This window comes from Buteo buteo, chromosome 2 (assembly GCF_964188355.1).
Source record: "Buteo buteo chromosome 2, bButBut1.hap1.1, whole genome shotgun sequence".
Classification (NCBI taxonomy): domain Eukaryota; kingdom Metazoa; phylum Chordata; class Aves; order Accipitriformes; family Accipitridae; genus Buteo; species Buteo buteo.
Window position 1 is genome coordinate 25,898,353 of NC_134172.1, and position 9,182 is coordinate 25,907,534.

The 9,182-nt window shown below is 41.0% G+C and overlaps 1 protein-coding gene across 3 annotated transcripts in view; it reads left to right on the plus strand.

Moving 5' to 3' along the window:
* CDK14 (cyclin dependent kinase 14) overlaps positions 1-8,438 on the plus strand; it is a 335,336-nt gene extending 326,898 nt beyond the window's left edge. For 2 of the 3 annotated variants that reach the window (XM_075048979.1, XM_075048988.1), the window contains one exon: positions 3,936-8,437. The gene's annotated coding sequence lies outside the window, so the exon portion shown is untranslated. Of the gene's footprint in view, positions 1-3,935 lie in introns of all 3 variants that reach the window. The other variant, XM_075048971.1, reaches the window with a different exon arrangement.
* The last annotated feature ends 744 nt before the right edge of the window (positions 8,439-9,182 follow it).

Consider the following 9,182-nt stretch of genomic DNA (forward strand, 5'->3'; position numbering starts at 1 on the left):
GTCACTTGATATTTCAAGCACATCATTAACTTGCTTGTAGTCTTCTATTAGGTTTAGTAGAGATGTCATGAAAACCAAAAGTACCTGGACCTGTGGTGAAAAAATACAAGTTCATTTTTAAGGCAGTCTGTTGCATTTCAAGTTTTGTTGTTGTGGTTTTTTAGAGGAGAACTGAAAGAACGCTATTTTGGTCTTGGGAAATCACAAGTTGTAAATATTCCATTTAACAATTTACGCTTTTATAAGCAAAGCTGTCACCAGAGGCCATAAACACAATCTGCCAAGTCACCAGGCAAAACTTTGATTTGTATGATCAGGAAAGTGTATTAAATTCTAAGCAAGGGTATTTCTAAAATATATCTTAAAAAATGCAAACGTGGAATACTAAGCCATCTGGGAACTGAAGAGCAACACTGTGTGGAGGACCCTGCCTCAGGTCTCGGTTGTCTGAACAACGGATGTTTCAGTTCAAGAGCCCCACTGAAGAAACAATGCTTTTCTAATAAACAGATTAGTTCACCCCAATCTAAAATTTTGTGTTTGTTTTCCTGTGGATTTTCTGCTGTGGACAAAGAGACACCCTCCAGTTTAGGGGAGGTGTCTATTTGATGTGAGTCTCATCCTAAACAATATAAAAGTGAAGAGAAGGAGGTCTCCTGTCCCACAGCACAGCAATTACAGCGCTCCTCTGAGAAGTGGCCTATCTGTGTTTGGGTTCTTCCTCTGCCTCAGGACAGGTAGCCCCTGCTCCCCATTGCGCAGGAGACGGCTGGAACTCCATGAGGGCACTTCAAGGCCAAGGGAAGGGATTTCACCTGTTGCCTCCACTTTGAATCAACAATAAACATTCAGTGAATTAGGGATTCAGATGCAAATGTTACATATTCCCAGTGTGTATATATATATTCCTAACCGGCAGGCTTGTTCGCTGTGTCAAAGATCACGTAAGGATTTTATACACGGTGGAATGGTCTCAGCAGCCAAAACTGAGGGTTCAACCTTCAGAACAACCTGGCCATCAGGGTGCTGGTGCGAGTAGTGGGTCTGTCGTGCAGGACGGCTTCCCGACCTGGGCAGGCAGTGCACTTCAGCATGTCTTCAGAGAGTCTGTGACCACCAGCTGTTCCCTCATTCCAATTGCACTATGTCTTCTAGTGTTCCCCAGCCAGAACCATTGGGGAAATGTGGCATCAAATCATCTTCTTTTCTAGTGAGTTTACTGTTTGATTTAGTTTAAATCTTGAGCCTGTGCAGAAGGTGGGAGGTGGCATTGCCCACCATACTGTTACACAGGCTCTCAGCTTCATGGGAAACCAGTTACCCCAGCTGCAGCACTGGCATGGCAGGACCCAGCAAAGCTGGAGCTGATGGAGTTGTGATCATAAAACTGTCAGCTGCCTTATATTGAGCCAGGGCAGGAAAACAAATGAGGTTCAGCAAAAAACTTTGCAATCTCCCATGCACATTTATGTAACCCCTGCTACCCTTTCTTAGTCCCCTGTGTTCTGCCCTTGGTCTACACTGGTGCTGGCAGTGGCTGCCAGTATTCAAAGGGGTTTTTTCCCCTGTGTTAAATGGTAGTAGCTGTGAGTTTGTTCATTTCTAAGGAAGCTTTTAACATTCTAGGGCTTGATTCTGGAAGTGCTAGGCTTCTGATGAGCATATTCCCCATTTCACGGGCTCAGGCCCTGTCCCAGAGAACATGTCATCAGTTTTGCCTACAGAGCCAAACTTGAAGCCAGAAGATGTAGTACTGTCACTGGGAAATTGTAGTACAACCCTGGGAGAAGTGTGATTCTCACCTCCTTTAGAAATTGTCCTGAGGTCCTGATAGAAAGGAAGAGTTCTATGTAATTAACGTAATTGCAGTTATTCTCAAATCTGAGCAATTTGGTAACTCCTGGAAAAGCTTCCATCCAGAGGCTTTTCTATCCAGATGGTTTTGTTACCTGTCCTAGATGTCCCTGCTGCTTATGCCAGTCTCTGGAACTCCAGCAATTTGGATTTAGCCTGCAATCAGGCCAGCCGTCCTGAATCTGGGCAGATGTGGCTTCCAAACTGCAAGTCCGCCTTCCACAGCTGTAGTGTGCAAGCTCAGTGTTGGAAAGAGCTTTGGGGAGTTTAGTTGCTTCTTTGTAAGGAGGGGCTCCAAAAAGGTCATCCCTAAGAAGTGCTTTTGGAGAAAGGGAAATGAGGAATTTGGGGAATATTGTCAACAGTGTTTCACCAGTGAGCAGTTGTGAATCTGCATGTTCCAAACACTGCTTTTCTTTTTAAGCTTATGAAGGGTAAACTAAATGGATCAACTCTGATGTATTCCTTGAAACAAGATTTATTGGCGCTTCAGCCAAGCTCCTAGACCCTGGGGAAAGTGGGACTTTCATGTGGAATAGACATTCCACACAAACTCCAGAGGCATTTAAGAAACAACCCAAGCAGGACTCAAGAGGTGGTAAACCAAGCTCCAAGAGGGCCCAAGATGCTGCCACACATCATTAAGAACAGGCTTTTGTTAATCCAGTTCAGGTATTCTGGTGCTTAAAGGGCAGAAGAGCTCTTAAGAACCACGACAGGAACCCTGGATATTATGAAAGTTAGATGTTGTGTAGAGATTAGGCTGTTTTGATGAAAGCCACAATTAAAATGTTATGCTTGAAACTGCAGTTCAAAACTGATGCCTTGTTTTTTTCCTGCTTTTGAAATGAGAGCTAGACTAGATTCACTGGCACCTGCATCCAGTTTGATTTAAATAGTTTTAGGACATGCTAATACAAACCAGTTCCATGCTCAATGAATGTTTCAGTATTCTTTTTCTTAAATGCTAAAATTCCTCCATATCTGACTGTCTTCCTGCAACTACATTTCTAAAATGTAGCAGGTCTGTAGTTACAATCCTTCATCTTGAAAACTCTTGTAAAACAGATAAATTTTGAACTTTAGAAAGCTACAAAATTTCTCAGAAAGTCTCACTTTATTAGTTGGCACAGAATTCTACTTGGACATTTATCAAGAATTAAGTATGTTAATTATAAAATTCTTCCAATGGCTCCCGTGCATCTAGCCTTCATTTAGCCTTCACCTGGCTCTTCTTGCAGTTGTTGGATGCTTTGTTTTAAAGTAATGCTTACCACATTCTCAGCCTGCCTCCTGTTTTGCGTGAATCTCAAAAACTTTGTGGTACCTTCTTGCAAGTCCAGTCACTGCTTTGAGCCTATACAAACAGGAGTCATCAGCAGAGTGAAAGACAATGCAAGCAAAGCTATTGATACAGTGTTTATTTTTGGTATATGAAAGGAGAGGTTTTATTTATCTGCCTATCAATAGAAAAAAAATGAAATAAACATGAATATGTTTTAACACAGCACATCAAGGAGCTCTATAAACTGCTTGTGTTTGCAGAAGTGTTTGTGATGTGCCCCAAGGTACCCCAAATAACTCTTGGGAAGCAAACCTGAGGACACCTTTTCATAAACTAGTTGCAAGCATTGCTGTGAAGGTGATCACTAGGGCCTCCATGAGAAAGGGGGGCAAAAAGAGCCTGTAAACTCCTGACGCTGTGCCAGCATTTAGCAACCTTCCTTTGCATTCATGCATGGGGCGTGACCACCTTTAGAAGAGCCAACTGTCTATTTATGGCTGCCTATAATTTCCATGGAGAATGTGAGTGCTGATGGCACCTCTGAAGATTAGCACTTGGGGCAGAGATACATGAATATGGATTAATATATCTCACTTAGGCAACCACCCTGAAAACATTGGTGGTTTAAGTTCATTTTCTTGAGGTACCAGCTCAAAAAGTGCTTTGGAAGTCTGTTCTTTGCTCTGAGCTGGTGTCTTCATAACTGGCTTTGGACTAACCTGTATTTCACCAAGTAAAAAATCATTAAAAAATGCAATTTGTGGGGCTTGTTATAATTTATATTGTTTCCTTACAGGATTAAATTTACCAGTTTGGAGGAGGGAAACAAAAACCTAATGAGGAGGCTGACACCGGGAAGAAACCACGGCCTGTTTCCTTTCTTTCTCTGTGGTGGATTTCATGCAGAAGAAAATTGAAGCTGGCAAGACCCTGTTTTTTCCCTGCAATTTATTTAAAACCTTGCACGCATTTGGATACCTTGTGATTTCAGAGAACTATGTGAAGATTAAGCTTTTGCTTACTGATACATGGCATGTACTCTTTCAGTCTTTTGTGTTTGATTTTGTTTGATTTTCCACTGCGGCGCTGCATCTTTGTAAGGATTTTTATGCTTTCACCAGCAATGTCTTAAATACATTAAGACAACACATTTGGTGTTCACACTTCTTCAGTAATGACTGTAGAAAAAAAAGCCAATGGTGGCATAAAGGACTGTGTGTTTTCTTTGAGAGTTGTGCATATTTTGCAACCAATGGGAAGACTATTTCTGCCAGAGCAAGCCCAACTTGTCTGATCGGCTGACAATTACAGCACCTTTCCACTATTCTTGAAGTGTTGTTGGGTTATTTCTTTTTTCATTATCTCCTCAGACCGTTCATATCCATTTTAAAAACATGGCAATAATTGCATGTTTACTTCAGTACTCTGAATTTGGTTACTCTGCTTAGGCTATGTAGCATGCCAGTTTTCAAAATAGGCCTGTGAGAAAGACAAAGCAAAAATGATGAGATGTATGCAGCTGACAGATATACAATGATTTCTTTATATTTTTATTCCCTTCAAGAATATTTCTTTCTTTTATGGGTCTTGGCTAACATCTCTATGTTTTTCCTCATACTATTTACCTTTCAGAATGTTTTCTTGAAAACAGAGATGATTAAACTGTTCTGTTTAATTCAAGGCAGATACTAAGGTACAGAAAAACTTTTGTTGAATGAGCCACTGAATCTAGCTGTGTTCCTTTGCCACATACAAAGCGAAGTGGAGAATTTTCCTTATCCCAGACTGTTTGCTGTTCCACACCAAAGCACCTTTCGAGTTATTTTCCGTGGGTATTCTGAGCTGATTGGAAGGTACTACCAGATACTGTGTCTTTAGATAACTTTTCTGAATGAATCATTCAAATGCAAACTTTGCAAGAAACTCAGTTGTGTGATTGTAGAAAAGGAAGCCCCTGCTACATTTTGGTTGGGGAGAACATTGTGTTCAGGGGTGCGATAAAACTGCCCTGACCATATACAATGCTTTGCATTCAGAGAGGGCAGGGTATGGTGCAAAAACCACTGTTGAGTTACAGTCCTGGTTGGACAGAAACGCTTGCTAGGCAATATTATTCTACACATAAATTTGACATCCTTTGCTTGCTGGATGCATTGGATTACATTTTTAAGAAGTGTGGAAACACTTTGGTTAGCTTTCAGTGTTTAAAAGGAGGGGAAAAGGATTTGTGCTACTGCCATCTTATTAAACTCCAGCAGTGTTTAATAAGAAAAAAACACCCAATGAGGCAAATCCTTGAAGGTGCAAGTAGCTACGAAAGGCCTCTTAGTGAACTAGGATACGAGTCTACACTTTCAAAGAGCTGAACCGTGGAAATATTCTCAATATTTGCACAGCCATTAAGAGACAATTTTCCCCAATGACATCTCTGTTTCAGGATCTGGTAAAAGCCATCTGAAAGCCACTTTCAGTCACAAACCTATTTAGAACTTACTACAGTTTTTCCCCTGTATTTATGAGGGGGAAAAAGTGACCACTGAACTTTTGAATTTATCACACACTGAAACTGCCTTAGACGTGGTTTGTTTGGGTTTCATGTTTCTTTTTTTTGTAAGAGAAAAGTCTTTTATACATTATCTTTGCTACTTAAATCGTGTGCAGTTTGATGATTAAAATTAGCTATTTTTAGAAAAAAAAACTTGCTGCAAAAATCTGAAGAATTTTTGAAAATGTAACAAAGATTTCAATTAGGAATATAAAGGTAGTTTCATAGACGCTTCTACTTGGCAGCTTAAATTGGGAGACAAGCAATTACACTGCTCAACTAAACATCTGAAAGTTTAATATAGAGAGCAGTTCCCCAACTGTTCCCACAAGCCTAGCACATTACTATCCATAGTGACTCATGTATAGTGTTTGCTTAAGGTATGTATGTGTGTATGTGTGTGTACGCACACGTGTGTGTGAGATTATCGTCTCTGCCCCATTCCCACTTTTAAGCAACCACTGAAATAAAGTTGGTCCAAAAATCTTCAAACTCAATTGCCCGAAGGAAAGTGCACAAATATCTAGGTTCCTAAATAGTAACTTGATATTCAGCAGTAGTGAGGTTATCTCAGCTACCAATCAATTAAGGAGTGACCAGGATCTCTTACTTCTGCACCTACTTCCCAGGTGCCGCGATTGCCTGTGGTGACTTGGGTTTGCTGCTCTCCAGTGGAGGCTCTAAGCCCTGGGGATGTTCTCCCAGCACCGAGGGGACCTGGGCTCAGCAAGTTGGTGCCATTTGCATGACCACTGGAAATTACTCTTCTGGAACATCAAACCTGCTGGGAAACATCAAGTTTTTTTGAGAAAGTAGAAGCTCCTTTGTCCAGGGAACTGACAGTACGGCCTTATTTCCCTCTTCCACCTAACAGCAGAGCCCTTACCTGCATGGTTAGCCTGATTGACACCCATCAGTTAGGACCTCCTGACAGCTAGCCCACCTCTCCAACATCTTGCAGAAGTGGGGTTTTCACCACAGCTCTTCTCAGTGTTGCAGAATGGACTGTTTAAACCCCATCGATGCTCTTGAGACAGCTTCAGCAAAGATCAATAGCATTACCCTCTTTTTCTCTCATCTTTCCCAAATCAGTTCCCCACAGAATCTTCAAAGGGACAAAAAGAAGTAGCCTGGCCTCCTGGACGTGCTGCAGGTGCCGGGAACATGGTGTTTCATGCTGTCAACAGTCAAAAGTTGGCTTAAGTGACCAGCAGTCTCTGGGACACAGTCCTTGAGAAACTGTGGGACTCGCTCGGAGTCGATAGCCGGCAGCAGTGTAACTTTCATTTTTCTACCGCTTGGCTGAGCCCCAGTAGATCCTTCCTGATGATACTGAGAGGATGTGGCTTTGCTGCGAGAGGGGAGAGCAGCCACAGGGCAGCAGGTGTAGTAAGCAGATAAAAGTGGAAGGGCATGTTCTAACTCCGTATGAGATCTAATATTAAGCAAACGGGGAAAGGGAAGATGGTGATAGAGATGGTCTGCACGATACAGAGATTCCTTACAAGTTCAAATTCACAGAACCTGACGTTACAAGTCAACCAGCTGGAGATGGCTTAGTCCTCTCTCCTGCTGGGTTCAGATCAGCTCTAATCCACACCCACCAGGCACCACACCAGTCAGGACACTCCAATAGTGCCAACATTACTTTACTGTATGGTGTCCCGGATCGGTTGGATCCTTTTAATTCTCACTATTGTTTTTAATCAGAACCATGGTTTAGGATAAGGCGTCGGTACAGGCAACACTGAAAATTCAGTCTGCAGTAGACAGAGGCACAGGGGTTTTTGCTTTCTCTTTGGTGCACAGGGGTACTGCACTTCAGACTGCTGGGGAAAGAAGGTAAGATGATACATACCCTGTGGGCGACGTACACCCCTGTGGGCCCTGTGTCAGTGCACGCAACCAAATGTGTAGTCAATGCTCTGATATGCTCATCTACAAAATATTCATCTGTGAATATAATTGGGTTTGTAATCTTTGTTATATAAAACGTTTAGGCTGTACAGACTGGGGAGCAAAATGTAGACACCCCATATAAACAGAATTATGTTGCATTACTGAGCATAACAATACTCTCCCCTACCAGCATTTAGGTGGAGTGACTGTATGTTACTGCCTTGCATTTTTCACATAAGCAAAAAATCTAAAAGTAAAAGATGCACTAATAATTCCCATCCCCCAAAATGCATTTCAATGGTGCTGCATACAAAATCCCTGCTTGCCAGCTTCCACGTGGATTTTTGTATGGTGCACTAAGAGGTGTTCTTTTTTTAACGAAATAAAAAGGGGAGGGCTGGTACATGAAAACAATGTTAATGTAATTAAATATATATATATATATACTTCAGAAGAACAGCATAGTAAGCAGTACAGTAAAATAAATGTCGCATTATTTGTTACACCTTGTAATTTGTCTGTATTATGAAAGATGTAATGGTTTGTCAGCTGTAACTGTTGTTTTCTTGTAACATCATATTGAATAAAGTGTAGCAGAATCTCTCTTCTCCTTCATATATGTGATCCAGACCTAACCCAGGGAATAAAGCCTTTCTTTTACTTTTTCTTATTTTTTGTTCTTCAAAAAATGAACAAGGAAATGGTTGTAAACAACAGCTTTTTAAGGAGTAAAAAGTACTTAGAAGCAGGCAGGCACTAGACAGTAATTAGTTGAAAAGATTAGGCACTGATTCAGTCAAACACATGAGCTTAATCAAGACTACAAGGCAGTGCTGACTACAGGGCAAGGTTCTTCGCATTTCTGTCTGTAATAGTAAGTTAATTATTTGGTGTCTCTTTCCATTTTTTTACATGTGTGACAAGGGACCTATTTACAGTACACTGGGATTTAACTGAAGTAGTAGAAGGGCCAGTTTTCTGGCAAAAAAAAATTAAAAAAAATAGGTCTGACAAATATATCATTGTATGGAGAATAAACTCTGGCTTATTGCAACATCTCTTGAAATAAAAACCTGATAATTCTGGTGGAGAATCAGGCAAAGCATATGATATGCATTTTTCACAATTTTAATATGGGAGTGATATTTACACCTGTTCATAGTTGGTTATTTATCTCAATCAGTGAGTATGTGCTGCTTGGATTCTTAACCTGTTTATTTATTTGTGCATTATAACATTAGATAGGCAAGCGCTCACTCACACTGAACATAATCAATATGTGCCTTCAGTATTTTCTCCTCCTTTCCAATGCTTCTAGCTTTTTTGGTACTGACATCTTGCTAGGACCTATTTTTAGACAATGAAAGTTAAATCAATGCAGCTTGCACAGACTTGGTTAGAATATTTGACTGAAATATCAGAATAAGCTCTTTTAGCAAATGCAGGAGTCTATAGGAGTCTGTTGGTTTTAACATCATTTTGGTCTAGGATGGGGGTTGGCTGGAGAGCAAGTGTTTATACTCTCTAGGCTGACAGGGAAGCCACTAGCCTAGAGTATGGATAATGGAGGACCTAAATTCTAGCCTTTGCTCCCGCTCA